We start from the raw sequence: 16,828 nt of genomic DNA, 5'->3' as shown, positions 1-16,828 counted from the left end.
TGATCGTTAGAAACAAATAATTAAGCTATCACTATCAAGTTGAAAATCAACTAGTAAAAATCAAATAAACTATTTTCTTTTAACCGTTGGTGTAACTAAAATAAAGAGTACAAGCTAATATTATCATGTCATGTGATAGATGAGACAAATATATTACTTTCAATAAGAGTAAATAAGTACATGATAATAGAAGGAGTGGTTGAGTTATACCTTCTTTGGGAAAAATCCTACTTGATTTGAGAATGAAGCCAACAACTTTCTTTTGGTTTGTGTTTGAAGGATTGATACTCAAATGGTTAGTGTTAGAGCATTGCTCGGTCGAACTCGCAAGCGTTGCTATCTCAAGCTTGTTTGTCAAGTTTAGGTGATCAAAACTATAAGTCTTGATTTCTAGTCTACTTATAACTATGTCTCGGATTAAGGTAGAATGTGTATTTGAGTTTTAGACTTCACGACGTGCATCGATTGAAGATGAAGATCTACTGAGGAGATCTTGGAGGAACTTCATCAGCAAAAGTTATGTGGAGACTAAAACTTATCTATCACTCAGAAGTCAATTATATTTTATCTCCTAGTGAGACTAAGTCGTATAGCTATATAGACTTTTATATTACACATTTGATATTTCAGGTTGAGTTTAACTCGGTTATATATTTATTGAAATATGTGTTGGAAGGTTTTTGCTTTATCTACGTTCATCATATTCTTGACGAGTTTATTTGGAGACAATTTATTTGTTGGAAACTAAATAATAAGTCAAAAGATGATCATGTGAAAATCTCCTTGAAACATCTTACATGATTTGTGTGAGACAATCATTTGATGTCGACTCGGAAAGTTTCGTATTGATCATTCAATCACTTGAAAATTACTTATAAGCTAATAGTTTGTGTGAGACATCTATTGTCGTCTTCTAAGGATGTTTCAATGATTGAAATAGGAGTGTAGAATAAATTAACCTTTGTCTGGATACAGTACAGTATGCAAACTGTTGTGATATGATTCAGGTCTGGAAACCTTGTTTGCATACCAGCATGCAAACCGTTTTAATTGTTAAAGTCCTGGAACCAAATTTGCATACCAGTATGTGAACGGTTCTACCTGAGTTAAGGTCTGGGACAGCAGTATGCATACCGGTTTGCAAACTGCTGGACAAGACCAAAGTCCGGAAGCTATAGTTTGCGTACCCGTTTGCAAAATTAGTGTTTAAAGTTCTAAAATCGGTTATGTATGTTTTGATACTCATGAAAAAAATACATTTATAAATTAAGGAATACAATCTTTGCAAATCGTGGGTTAATGTTCATGAATTGATTCTCATGTATTAATCCGATTTTGATTCAATTGGTTCGTATATAATTTTGTGAAATAGTAAACAATTGAACAACTCTATTTGAAACACAATTAGATTCATTTTATTATCTTTCATGTTTGATTGATCATCAAAGTTGATCTAGAAGTGTTAGATGAATGTGGTTAAGACAAAAGTGATCATATGGCTAACTTCAGTTAACTATTATTGAGCCAATTCAATATACACGTTTAGGTACCGTTACCTATATCTAAATGAAATTATATTTCATTTTGTGTGTAACGAGCTAAGACCATCTAACGGTGGAGAGATATTGCTTTGGTTTTAAGCAGACTTAGCTTGAATCTTAAATCAGGTTTTCATCTAACGGTGAATATTTAATGCTTCGTTACTAAGCTATCTTATCTTTGATTGAACGAAAACCATGATTTGAAATACTATATAAGGGAGAACTCTAACAACTGGAAAACCTAATCCCGACATTTTCCTGTGTCCTAGTTGCAACTAGAGCCGATTCTCCTTTAACCTAGTTTTTTTCCAAAACCATTATAGGTTAACGACTTGAAGACTTCATTTGGGATTCATGAAGCCAGACCCAACTATTTTATCTGTAGTTGGGTGATCTGGTCTTACTTGTTCTATCGTATTGAGTACTATCTTCTCTAAGATTAACTCGAGATTTATCTCCGATAGGTAAGATATAAAAAGTAATCACAAAGCTCTTTGTCTCATTCTTTCTGATTCCACAATAACTTCTTTTACTACCATATAGTTAAGTTATTGTGAGGTGATTGATATTTCTAGGCTATTTTTCGGGAATATAATGCCGGATTATCAATTGGTTCATGTTCACCTTGATTGATCAAAAGACGGAACAAAAACTTCATAGGTACTTCTGTGGGAGACAGATTTATCTATCAGAATAGACTTATATGTGGGAGACAAATTTGTTTATCAGTCTTCGACTTTGGTTCGTAGGAACTCTTAGTTATGGGTGAGATCAACTAAGGGAATCAAGTGCGTAGAGTCCTGTTGGGATTCAGAGGCGTAAGGAACGCGACTTTACCTTAATCGGTGTGAGACTTAGTTAGGGCTCAACTACATTTCAGTCCGAAGTTAACTTGTAGTAGGCTAGTGTTTGTAGCGTCTTAATACAGTGTGGTGTTCAAATCTGGACTAGGTCCCGGGGTTTTTCTGCATTTGCGGTTTCCTCGTTAACAAAACTTATGGTGTATGTGTTATTTCTATTCCGCATTATATTTGTTTATATAATTGAAATATCACGGGTTGTGCGTAGATCAATCAATTGGTAAGTCCAACCTTTGGTTGTTGATATAAATTGATTGACACTTGGGCATTGGTCTTTGGTACCGCCAAGTTATTTCTCATATCAACCGGGCTCACAGATTTCTATCCGTTCGATTGCAGATTGTATTGAGAAATTGAGATATAACCCTTTGATATATTTCTTGGTTGAGCTCGCTTTATAAGCTGGTGCTCTTAGAATTATATTGGAGTTAGTCCATACAGATTGTCGAACGAATTATTGGATGTGGTTGTTATACCCCCACTTTTTCAGTCAAGCAAGGTGTTGATAACGTGTTCAAAGTGGTAGACAAACAAGAGACAAAAACATAAATGAGACAAAGTATGAAAAGAGAAGAAGGAGAATCAGATGTGTTTTCTCATTAATATTTACTCTTTAAATACATGAGATGAAGACAAGTTAGGAGTACATGTATTGAGTAACATAGAAGAAGTGTTCCATGTGTTTATCAAAGATGGAAGTTTCCCATGCGTAGTGACAAATGGGGGAGGTCAACCATACCACCAATAACGTTCCTACAATAATATTTTATTTATTTTATTAGACTTTGATTTTTGGACATGTACTCATGATGCAAATGAGACTGCAGACTCTGTGGCAAAGTATGCTAGAACTCAGTTAATAAAAGTATATTGGGATGTTAATTAGCCTACTTAGGTTAATTCATTATCCAAAGTGACCAAAACAATTTATCTTAATCCTTATCGATAAAACTTCATTTCCCTATTAAAAAATGTTAACTTTTCATTTATTTCTTAATCACATTAGTAGATATTTAGTTTTATTTCAAGTCACATATTTGACAATACATTAATTACTTATTTATTTTTTGCATTTAGTAAACTAAAATACAATAAACCAAATATATTTTTTTTGAAGGCAATGATAAAGTTTTTACAAACCAGTGTTACCAAATTGTCGACCAAAGGCCAAACTCTTTAAAATTTCTGTATTTTTGAATGTATTTTTTCTTTCTTATCTTGATTTGTAGTGAAATAATGGGATGTTGTAATTGTCATCCATTCATTTAAGATTGTAAAATATTGTGCTTGACTTTTATTACATCATAAAATAAAGAACACTCACCATCTACTATTAATGTATGTAAAATAATAAATTAAACATCAAATAATAAACAAAATAACTTAAAATTTATAACGAAAAAGCATCAAATGGTTTGTATGACATGTGAAAGTATGCATGTCGAGCCCAGCGCATGGGCACGTACATGAAATTGACCTTCACACTGTTAGAGCATAGCTCGGTTGAACCCACCAAGCATTGGTATGTCAAGTTTGGTTGTCATGTTTTAGTATCAAAACTCATCTAGAGTCGCTTGATTAAATACTAGAGTCAACTTCGTTCAGGTTAGACTAGAAAGTCTAGGAATGTTGAGACATACAAGTATTACTCTGAAGACCTGAAGAATGAGAAGAAGTAACGACTACAACAAAGACATCATCCTTCCGCTTGAGGTTAGTAATATTGACTTGATATTGTTTCCATTCCTAATGTATCTTTCAAGTCGTGCTATATTGAAAACATAACATGTGAAGATGTACCTATTGTATATAATACTCTAATAGTGAGACTTTGTCACAACAGTATGATCAAAGTATCAAGGAAACATATTATGAAATATAAACGCTTATCTTTTGGAACTTTATAAATACGACATCGACATAATATATTGTATATAGTTATTTGATTAAGTGTGCATTATATAGGTGTGATTTCATCCTAGAAAACTACGTATCTTTACATTAGTTTAAGGAAGTAGATGTATGAACTTGCTTTCATAATCGAAAGGTAAATCATGATTGGTCTTGTTATTCATTGAATATATTTTGGGTGACCAATGGAAGATGACTATGGTAGAACCTATCTTAACCTTCTTGTGACTTGAGGTATAACCGATCATAGCCTATGACATATAGCTAGTTGGAATCGGTCACAAGTAACTTTGGATTTCAAGGAGTAACCGATCACAAGATATATTGGAATGCAAGTTGTAACCGGTCACAAGTTACTTTGGGAATCAAGGTATAACTGGTCACAAGATGAATTAGGGAAGTTAGTTGTAATCGGTCACAAGCTACCTTTGGGAAGTAAGGTGTAACCGGTCACAAGACATGTAACGGTCATAACATATATTGGAGTGATGGTTTAATCGGTTCCATGTACAAAACCAATATCCATGGTTCACATATTTCTTCATGATGTGTGTGAATTAGGGTTTTGGGTTTGTCAAGATGAGAAGCTTCCAGATGTTTTGAACATGTACACAACTCTTATCATTTATTGTTCAAAGATATTCCTTGATGCTCAAGGTACTCCTGGTCCGAAATATTAAAAAGCATTTAATTATGATTTTCATACATATATGTTTTAATTATCATCAATTAAAGCATATCCTCTGGAATATATTATTAGTTAATGTGCTAGACTAATAATAGAAGTTTTTCTATTATTAGTTAACATTAATTGGTTAACATTAATTGGAAATAGGAAAGCCGAATTTAGGTACTTTAATGCATATCTTGAGAATATTTTCGGTTTTAGAATTTCCTTGTTGTCCAAAAAACCTTGGTCTATAAGTACTTGAGTTTGCATTTCTTGCAAACTATCCTAAGAGCCAGGAAAACTTCATTTCTTGTTGTTTCTGGTGCAACCGTTTATCCTGAGATGAAAGTACCCTAATAAGGCGAAATCTCTTACGACCGCTCGTTTAAAGGCTTTTGTGGGATCAAGAAGCTCTACGAGTACCATTGGTGGGAAACTAGATAATTGTAGTGTTATTAGTTTTCAAATATTGATTTGATTGACTAACGGTTGTTATAACTTTGATTGCACCTAGTTTGTTTATTATTGAGAACCTTCTCTTATGATATAAGCGCTCACTCAAACTAGATCAAAGTAGCAACAGGATCTTTAGAACCATCTTTGGATCTAAAGATATCTTGTGATAATCCGTTGTTAACAGACTCCGTTCTGTGCGTGATTGATCATAAGAGGATTAAAATGTTGTTGTGCAGGTTATTGAAGACAATATAAGATTTGAAGACGAAGAAGGATTCTTATTAGTTTTCGCATCTTGTGGATTTAGTGCACAAATCTTGATCGGTTGGGATCCAACTAGAATCGGTTTATCTTTGATAGACTTGATTGATTAGTTGCATGAGACTGACATCGCTTTATAGTTTCTCTTTGAGATCTATATTGATTGATTACGAATCTATCTTTTGATTATTACGGTAATCAAAAGATATATTGATCCAACCAGACAAAGGAGTTTGTTAGATTAAACAGAAGAGCCTTTGTCAACAACTCACATATCTTCTAGCAAGATTGATTAGAGTGGTTACCAAATAGATTCTTCCTTTGCTGCTTGGAATACGATCCAAAGGACTTTCTATTCACGTGCGTGACTCTAGAAGTCGAAGGCGCAGGGATACTGACGAAACTAAGTATCTAGGGGTATTCTGCTTGGTCCCAACTATACGAAGTTGATATTAGATTTTTTATAACAGTTTAATTCTGAGAGTATTCAAAACTGGATAAGATCTCGGGGTTTTTTTACATTTGAGGTTTCCTCGTTAACAAAATCTTCTTATGTCATTTACTTTGTTTTACGCATTATAGTTGTTATAATTAAGTAAATTATACACGTACGTTAACTCCGTGACACTTGATATTGATTCTATAGAGTTTCGGTTTAATACTGTACCTGTTATCAAGTGCACACTTTGTTGTCATATCGTATCGATCTTGTGTCCATAGTCAATCACACAAGTGATCTTGTTGTTGTTTTGTATCGATCGCGTATCCATCGACGATCACACGAAGTGTGAACCGAATCTGTTGTGTTGTCTCGACTATGTCCATAGACGATCACATTCGGTAAAGGACTTATAGGTGGATAATTAAAAGACTATGGTGCATTTGGGTACCCTCGTCTTTTTACATACTCTAATTACTTCCTTGTAGATCATACCTATAACAAAATAGTAGATGTGAAATGACGAGGGTACCAAGTACACTGCAATCTATTTGATATCAACCTGTATGACAGATACCTTACGTGATCTAATATAGACATGGACTGTCAAGAAGATAACAACTACAAGTTATGCACTTAGTATATAAGATAGGTATTGAAATCTAACCTAACTATAGGGATCAACCTAAGTGTTTTTGATTAACATACAAGTGTATTTACTTTAATTATAAAAACAAGCTAAATAATGTGGAAGTAAAGTAAATAACACAACACAACACAAGATTTTGTTAATGGGGGAAACCAGAAATGCAGAAAAATCTCAGGACCTAGTCCAGTTTTGAATACTCTCGGAATTAATCTGTTATCAAAGACTACTACCAACTTCGTGTAGTTGAGACCAAGTAATATACCCCTAGTTACCTAGTTTTCCTAGTATCCTTGCGCCTACATCCAATCTGGCCAACACACATGAATCCTGAGATAAAGTCATCCATCTTAAGTTGCTTCACCTGCTTTTTGAAGACTTCAAGCACTCAACTTCTTTGGATCATCTTCGTAAACAGTAAAAGACTAATCTGCATTCGGTAACCACTCTATCAGTCTCAAGAAGTAAATCATAGATTTGTGTTGAATCAAAAAAAGCTTCATTCGTTTAATCTAATAAACTCATTTGTTCGGTTAGATCAACCAAGATATAGATTATCAAGATACTCAGATATATGTTTACAATCTATCAGATTCGAATCCTGAAGAAAAACACTAAATGATAGATCGTCAATCTATACGACTAGAAATAAGTTGTCTATCAAAATATAAACAAAGCTAAGTCGGATCCCAGCCGATTAAGTGTGTGCACGAAGTAAATCACAAAAATCAATAAAAAATCTTATTGTCTTCAAATCTCCAATGTCTTGAATGTACCTGCATAAACAAACTTGATTCCACTTATGATCGATCACGCACAGAACATAGTATGTTAATAATGGATGATCACAAGTCTATCGTCAGATCTAAAAGAAGATCTGAATACCGTCTAACCTTGATTTAGTTCGAGTGACTTATGTAAGAAGAGAAGGCTCTAAAGAATAATCAAACTAGGTGCAATCAACATCTAACCACCGTTTATCAATCAAACCAATAATAAAAAATAAAAAACAATGCACATTCTAGTTTCCCACTAGTTGTACTATCTAGACGCTTCTTGATCCCACAAAAGTATTCAAACTAGCAGACGTAAGTGATATCGCCTAATTAGGTTACTCTCCTCTCCAAGATAGTATTATAAGTATAATTATTAGTCGTCTACCACAATGATTACAAAATGAAGTGTCAGTGTCAGGATAATTCTTTAAGAAGAAAAAACTTCATTATTTGTAGACCAAAGTAGATTGGACACCAAGGAATTTTCATAACCGAAAATATTATAAAGATATGCAATAACACTAATTTTTGGTTTTGTCTAGTTACAACTAATATCCAACTAATATATCGAAATCCCTCATGAATGACAACCCAATATTAGCTAGCATACAAATATACTATACTAATATATCTTCCAGAGATATGTTTTACTTGCTGGAAAAATAAAACATATAAATTTGAAATATTAACAAAAATATTCTCAAAAATTTCGGTTGGGATCTCACCTTGAGTACCAAGGAATATCTTTGAACAATAAAAGATAAGATTTTACACATGTTCAAATTACTCACTATGTCGACATCTTGAAATTTCAAATAACAAACCCATATTTCGAAAATCACACAAGCACTAAAGAATACGTGAAACCGGAAATATAACTTTGCTATGGGGATCAGTCCTGCTAGAGATCCCCAATAGGGATCGGTTCTGCTATATATCCCCAATAGGTAGGGATCTGTCCTTCTATAGATCCCCTAATAGGGGTCGAACCTTCTATATAGATCCCCAATATGAATCATACCACCAATCCCACTGATTCCTTTCAACTACGAAACAAGTTTTCCAAGTTAAACATAGTCTAGATATGGAATCTATCCTAAGTTCATTACACAATAGTCTACTTCCTTAAACTCATGTAGTTAAACATAGTTTTCTAGGTATGGAATCTATCCTAAGTTCATTACACAACCTAGTTTATTTATTCTTGAGAACCTTTTCTTCTGATATAAGGCTCACTCAAACTAGATCAAAGTATTTACGGGATCTTTAGAACCATCTTTGGATCTAAAGACATCTTGCGATAATCCATTGTTAACAGACTCGGTTCTGTGCTTGATTGATCACAAGAGGATTCAAGTATTGTAGTGCGGGTTATTGAAGGCAATAGAAGATTTGAAGACGAAGAAGAATTCTTATTAGTTTTCGTATCTTGTGGATTTAGTGCATAAACCTTGATCGGCTGAGATCCAACTAGAATCGGTTTATCTTTGATAGACTTAATTGATTAGTAATATGAGATCGACATCTCTCTCTATAGTTTATCTTTGAGATCTATGTTGATTGATTGCGAATCTAGAGTTTGATTATTTCGGTAATCAAAAGATAGATTGATCTAACCAGACAAAGGAGTTATTAGATTAAACATAACAGCCTTTGTCAACGGCTCATTAATATATTCTAGCAAGATTGATTAGAGTGGTTACCAAACAGATTCTTCCTTTGTTGTTTGGAATACGATCCAAAGGACTTGTTATTCACGTACGTGACTCTAGAAGTCGAAGGCGCATGGATACTGACGAAACTAAGTAGCTAGGGGTAGTCTGCTTGGTCTCAACTATACGAAGTTGGTATTATATTTTGTATATCGTCTTAATTCTGAGAGTATTCAAAACTGGACAACGTCCCGGGGTTTTTCTGCATTTGCGGTTTCCTCGTTAACAAAATCTTGTTGTGTCATTTACTTTGTTTTCCGCATTATAATTGATATTATAATTAAGTAAATTACACACGTACGTAAATTCCGTAACACTTGCTATTGATCTTATAGATTTTCAGTTATTATTGAGCCTATTATCAAGTGATCACTTCCTTGTTGTATCGTCACGATCTTTTGTCCATAGTCAATCACACAAGTGATCCTGTTATTATATTGTCTCGATCTCGTATCCATAGACGATCACATGAAGTCTGAACCGAATTTGTTGTATTGTCTCGACTTTGTCCATAAAAGATCACATTCAGTAAAGGACTTACAGGTTGATAAATAAAAGATTGTGGTGTATTTGGGTACCCTCGTCTTTTCACTAGTAAAAAGTTACAAAGATAGTGTCTATGTCGAGATTATGCAGTTCAATAGATAAGCGTAATACTTTGTAATTTAATATGCACAACTTTGGTATATTCTTCCTTGACACTATGATCATAATAAAATGATCAAGTCTCTAACACTAGAGTTTCATATATAACTTCGCATTTTATGTTTTCAATCTAAACGACTTGAAAGTTACGTAGATAAAAACGGAAACAAGTCAAGTCTTGTATTACTAACCTCGAGTAGAAGGATGATGTATTCGATGATGTCGATACGTCTTCAGATTTTCTAGGTTCTTTAGAGTAATACTTGTATGTCCCAACATCTCTATACTACCTAGTCTAACCTAACGAAGTTGACTCTAGTAATCAAATCAAGTGACCTTGATTTTTGTAACTAAAATATGACAACCGACCTTGACATACCAACGCTTGGCGGGTTCAACTGAACAATGCTCTAAAAATATGTTTTTGTAATATATATGCATTGTTATTACGTTTTAGTTGATAAAACAAAATAACATTCATTTATACTCATTTAATATGATTGTAGAGTTTTCATAATACAAATAAGTAACTGGGAAAATAATATCTCCGCTGGTAATCATCGAACACATGGTGTTTTTCATCTGCAAATATATTCTGATTTCTATGAAGATATGAAGAAATGATAGCTTACTAGAGAAGAGAAAAAGTGGGAGTAGTTGAGGATTATTACAATATGAGTGAAAAAAATAGTGCAGGTTTCGAAAATTAAGGGAATTTTGAAAAAGTGTCATTCAGAATTTGCATCCATCTGTACGAGGTTTCCTCATCAAATGATTGTTACTATTTTTTATATATCACTTCAAGAGAATAACAATCAAATTCTTTTTCTAAATTAACATTTATTATGGATGAAATCACATTTTTATCATCTTGGTATGTTAAAACGAATGCCCGATTGAACCCCACGTGTATTATTATGTCAAGTTTGTTGTCAACTTTAGATGCCAAAACTATTTCTTGATTTATATCTTATTAAAGTGTGCTTCGGTTTAGATTAGATTAGGTACTAGAGTCGTAGGATCATACAAGTTACTCTTCAAGATTGAAGATCACACGAAGACATCATTTTGAAGAACTTCATCAAAGGATAGTAACGAAGATTGATTCTCTTTTCATACTATTTTTCTTTATATTTATCTATCTACCTATTTATCGTAGCAAATTCAAAGACTCGACTAAGCAAAGAAGGATCATATCACATATTGCCAATGGGAAATATTTAGTGATGTTCTGAATTCGATCATTGGGTTGAAATTTTTCGAAACAACGAATCAAATGATAAAAGTTCTATGAACATTGTGCACTTGAGTTCGCAAACCTAGCTAGTTGGAGATTTTTTGAACCTACTTAGTGGCAGAAATTCTTGAACTATGAATTTCACTTGAATTCGCGAACCTATAGAAGTCCAAAGTTTTTGAACTCCAATTTAATTTTGATCTCGCAAACCTAATTGAAATTCAAAGTTCTTGAACCAAGAATAGCTTTGAGTTCTCGAACCTAACGAGATTTTGAAGTTTTTTTAACTTTAGAGCCCACTTTAGCTCGCAAACCCACCTTAGTGAGCACGCGAACCTAGAGCGCAATCGACCCATGTTAATCTTGGGTATATGCACTTTTCTTTTCTTTTTCAAGGAAAACTTTTTACACGCTTATGAATTCCTGTTCTTAGTTAATTTCTCTGTGAGGAAAGTTTTAGTCCAATAATCGATTCAACTTGTGAACCAAGTTGAAATGGGGAGGGTACCGAGTACACCATAATCTTCTCGATATCAACCTATTACAGACGCACCTTATATAATCTTACAAAAATAATAACTTCCAAAAAATTATTTCAACAAGGTGTAGCTTTGTAAATAGTCTTAATTCGAAACCGAACACAACTACGGGATCAATTACCAAGGTGATTAATATAGTAGTATATGATTACTATAAAATAAAAGTAACCACACAACATACAAGATTTTGTTAACGTGGAAAAATATTTGGCAGAAAAATACCAGGAACTAGTCCAATTTTGAATACTATCAGAATTAAGCCGCTATACAAATTGACTACTGTAATTTCGTATAGTTGAGACTAAGTAAACTAACCATAGTTACTCAGTTCCTTCAGTAACTCTGCGCTACAACCAATCTAGTTTTTCCATGTGAATCCCAAGACATGGTCCACTATCTTGAGTCTTTTCACCTGCTGTGAAAACTTCCGATCTCAACTCCTATGGATCATAACTCGGAACAACAAATGACTAAATCTGTTTCAGTAACCGAATCACTTATCAATCTCCCAAATTCGGCAATAATCAGATATAAGGTAGAGTATAAATGATCTTTTGTTATAAATATATTGGTCAAATATCAAACCAAGACAAAGATTATAAAAATAATCTATTTAGTAAACAAGTTCTATCCAAGCAACTCTACAAGGATAAACAACTAGATAGTTTGTTCAATCTTAACAACAAGTCTTAAGTATATCAAGATAAACTGCTTGTTTGGATCCCAAAGAATCAAGTGTGCAAGAAGAATCACAAAAAGCATAAACCAAAAAAAAAAAAAAAAAAAAACTTCAATCTTCAAAGTAATTGTTGTACACACAACTTGATTCATAATAATAATCAACGCACACAGAACGGAGTCTGTTAACATTGGATGATCAAACTTTTTATCTACAGATCCTGAATCACGAACTCTGTAATAGTCAATCCTCGAACGGGCTTGAGTGGCCTTATATCACAAGAGAAGGACCACAAAATAAACAAGTTTGATGTATCAAGGATAACTATACCTTTAGTCAATCAAATCAATTAATCGAAAACTAAAATATCTACATGATTTAATTTCCCACCAGCGGTATTACGTATTAAAAGTTTCTTGATCCCAAAGAATATTTTAAATGAGATTCTCCTAATTAGATTTCTCTCCTCTATCGACGAGTGGGCTTCCCACACAATCACTTGAGTTCGTATATCAAGGTGCAAGTTTGTAAGAATACATGCTCCACTATTTATAGTTTTATGACCAAGGCTTGTTTGAACAACAAGGAATTACCAAGTCCGAAAATTCTTAAGATATGAATAAACGTATATTTTTGGTTTTGACAAATTTCAACTGTAATCCAACTATCATACCGAAATCACTCTTGGATGGAAACTAATATTACCTAGCATACATACATATAATTTACTAGTGATAACAGATATGCAATCCATCGGATATAAAAAGCATACACATCTGAATATCTAAAAGATATCTGAATATTTCGATTTCGAAATCTCGCCTTAACTATCAAGAAAAATACTTAAACATGAAGTAATAAGAGTTTAACACATGTTCAAATACTATGTCAACATTTTGTGAACTTTGCTTTCTAACCAAATTACATTTCGGTATCTACGAAAACCTTAAAATAGTAGACAAATCGAAAATGCACTTTTGGTTATATAAGGATCGGTCCTACTAGAGTTCCTTAAGATCGGTCCTAAAATTTATCCTTCTCTTAGGATCGTTACCAGTAGATATCCTTTAGGTGCCGGTCCTACTAGAGATCCTTAGGATCGGTCCTAGTGTAGATCATTTGAATCACCTATTCAACTCCGAAACAAGTTTCTCCGATTCTACTCCTTTAAACTATGTAATTAAACACAATTCCAAGGTATGGATTCAACTGATAGTTCAACACACTAAATAATAATGAATTACCAATTAGTGTTATGTCGATTCTACGAAGTCCATAGATAAACTATACTTCGTAACCCTATATATCCAAGTTGTATAAAATAACTAATATACCTTTCTTTAATACCTTGATCATAATATTATGACCAAGTCACCGGTACTAGAGATAAGTAAACAAACTATACTTCATATGTTATGTTTTCAATAAATACTAACTTGAAAGAACTATGATCGAAATGAAACAAGTCAAGTCTGCGTTACTAATCTCAAACTGAAGGATGATGTGTGTTCGTTGATACCGATACTTCTTCAGGTTTTAAATGAATAACATGAACAAGTCTCAATATTTTATGTTCCTAGTCTAACCTAACGAAGTTGACTCTAGTAATCAAATCAAGCAACTTCAAGTTTTGGAACTAAAATACGACAACCAAACTTGACATACCAACGCTTGCTGGGTTCAATCGAGCAATGCTCTAACAGTAATTACAGCAGTTGTTTCTTTGATGAGTCAGAAATTTTGCAAGATAAAAAAGGAATGATATCAGAGAATATCAAGTTTATCAGTTTTTCAAGAAAAAAAAAAGAGAATCACATGCAAGAAATATATCATAAAGAGAAGAAAAAAAAATCCTTTTCAGAAAAGAGATGAGTTACAGACTTCTATGTTTTTTAGGATGATAAGCGTTTGACGATGATCTTCCAGTCATGGTTCACTAGTTGAAAAAGAAAAAGAAAAAAAAACCATTAAAGAAAAGCTTCGGTAGTGAAGTAACACTGAGTTGTGAGAAAGGATAGAATACGCGTAGGATGTTCATGATGAAAAAGAAGAGTTGCTAATACACAAGAAATATAAGGAATTTGGTTATAATTCAAAAACCGATAATCCGATAATTCAAAAACCAAGTTATAATTTGGGCAAACAGATGGTAGAGGTATCAAGTTATAAAGTGGAAGTTAGTGAGGTGAAGAACGTGGCAGTTATAAGACGTGGAGGTGATTACTGGAAAACTGAAAGGTTTTTCCCATTTTACCTTCGGGTCAACGAGAAAAAAGGCAAAAAATATAATATTCCCTCATTCCATCTTAGATGATGGTTTAGATATTTTTTCTAGTTCCACAATACTTGAAAGTTTTCATATTTTTGCATAGTACTTCCAACGGCATCCTCACATTTTGTCTTGGAATAGTAAGTTTTTATTTTAAATTTAATAATAGTAGTTAATGTTTGAAGACTTTTATCTAGGGTATAAGAAGGATTTATATATATATATATATTCCTTAAACTGACAGTCATCCAAAATGGAAAGGAGGGAGTAGTAAATAAACTGGTAGCCACGTGGAAGCATCAGAGTAGGGACTACAAAAGTTGAGGAATGAAAAACACGGGGACAGAGATTTAAGCTTTGCATTTCACCCAACATATCTACCATGGAAGCATAAGATAAAGACAAGACATGTTGAAAACATAGTGAATATCGAACGACTAAGTTTGAATTGAAGGGGGGGAGATATTAATGTAACTGCTAAGGGACAAAAAAGAACAGAGGAGTCATATCATGGTGGGGTCCGATAGTTAGATCCTAACAGGAAGAACCAGACTCAGAAACAACCAAGTAGTCACTGGAGGCGACAATGAAGAACTGGCCTAGAAACTAAAGACATAAGTAGCAAGTTAGGATGTGTCTGCCCACCGTTGTACTGTGGTTGTATTAACACTTTGTGTTAGAGCATTGCTCGGTCGAACTCGCATGCGTTGATATCTCAAGCATGTTTGTCAATGTTAGTGATCAAAACTATAAATCTTGATTTCTAGTCTACTATAGATAAGTCTCGGACTCGGATAAAAAGTGTAGATGAGCTCAAGAACTCTATGGAGATCATCATACAAGACGAAGGACTACTCAAGGAACTGGTGGAACTTCATCGACTAAAAGGTATGTGGAGACTTGAACTTATCTATCACTCAAAAGTCTATCTACTCTATCTCCTATCTTGAGACAAAAGTCGTTTTCCTATATAGACTTTGATTATACACATTTGCTATTTCGAGTCGAGTTTATCTCGCCTACCTATTTCTCGAAATATGTGTTGGTAAGTGTTAAAGCACTGCTCGGTCAAAATCGGATGCGTTGCTATCTCAAGCATGTTTGTCAATGTTAGTGTTCAAAACCATAAGTCTTGATCTCTAGTCTCTTATAGCTAAGTTTCGGACTAGGATAGTAAGTGTAGTTGAGCTCATAGACTTCATGGCGATTCATCATACAAGTAGAAGATCTACTCAAGGAACCGGTGGAACTTCTCGACAAAAAGGTATGTGGAGACTTGAACTTATCTGTCACTCAAAAATCTATCTATTATATCTCCTACTCTTTGAGACAAAAGTCGTATGATATATATATATATATATACTAGATCATACACATTTGGTATTTCGAGCCGAGTATACCTCGCCTATCTATATCTCCAAATATGTGTTGGTAAGCTTTTCGCTTCGACCAAGTTTATCTTTACCTAGTGACGAAAGTCATGAATATTTCAATCATCTTGAAAATTGCTTTGACGAGAAATAGTGTAACAACTATATAACGTCCTCTAAGAATGTTTCAATGATTGGAATGAGAGTTTAGATTACATAACCAATGGATTCCTTGAACCGAAGTTTTTGAACTTTGTTGATCAAGAGAACCGGAAGTATGGCAAGTGCCAAGTCCGCAAACTCAGTCCGCGAACTCCCGAAGTTCTCAAACCCGAGAATTTCTGCTGGAGTTGACAAACTACTTGCGTGAGCCAAGTCCGCGAACCGGCGTAGTTCTCGAACCCGAGAATTTTTGCTGGAGTTTGTAAACTCTATCCGGTGTCTTAAGTCCGCGAACCTAGTCTGCGAACTTGAGAAGGTTATATATCTAAAGATGATTTTTGAACTTAATCCTAAAAGACTAAGGAATGCATTTGCAAACCGTGGCTATTAAAGTTCATGAACCGATTCGACTGAATCAAATCATCTTTGCTTCAATTGTGTCTTGTGTAGTTACATAAGATTTCCTTGCAATTGAACAACTCTTTTAACTAGTTCATTTGAGTCAATTGAAATAGTTATGGTGAAGAAGAACATGTTTGGTATGAAACACTCATATGGTTAACCTCTTTGGGTAGACTATTTTTGAACCAACAATGTACACGTTTGGGTGTGGTTTACAAACCTAGAAGCGTTCAGTCATTTGTGCATGACAAGC

This window comes from Papaver somniferum, chromosome 10, assembly GCF_003573695.1.
Source record: "Papaver somniferum cultivar HN1 chromosome 10, ASM357369v1, whole genome shotgun sequence".
In the NCBI taxonomy this organism is placed as follows: Eukaryota; Viridiplantae; Streptophyta; class Magnoliopsida; order Ranunculales; family Papaveraceae; genus Papaver; species Papaver somniferum.
Note: the sequence above shows the minus strand (reverse complement) of the source record.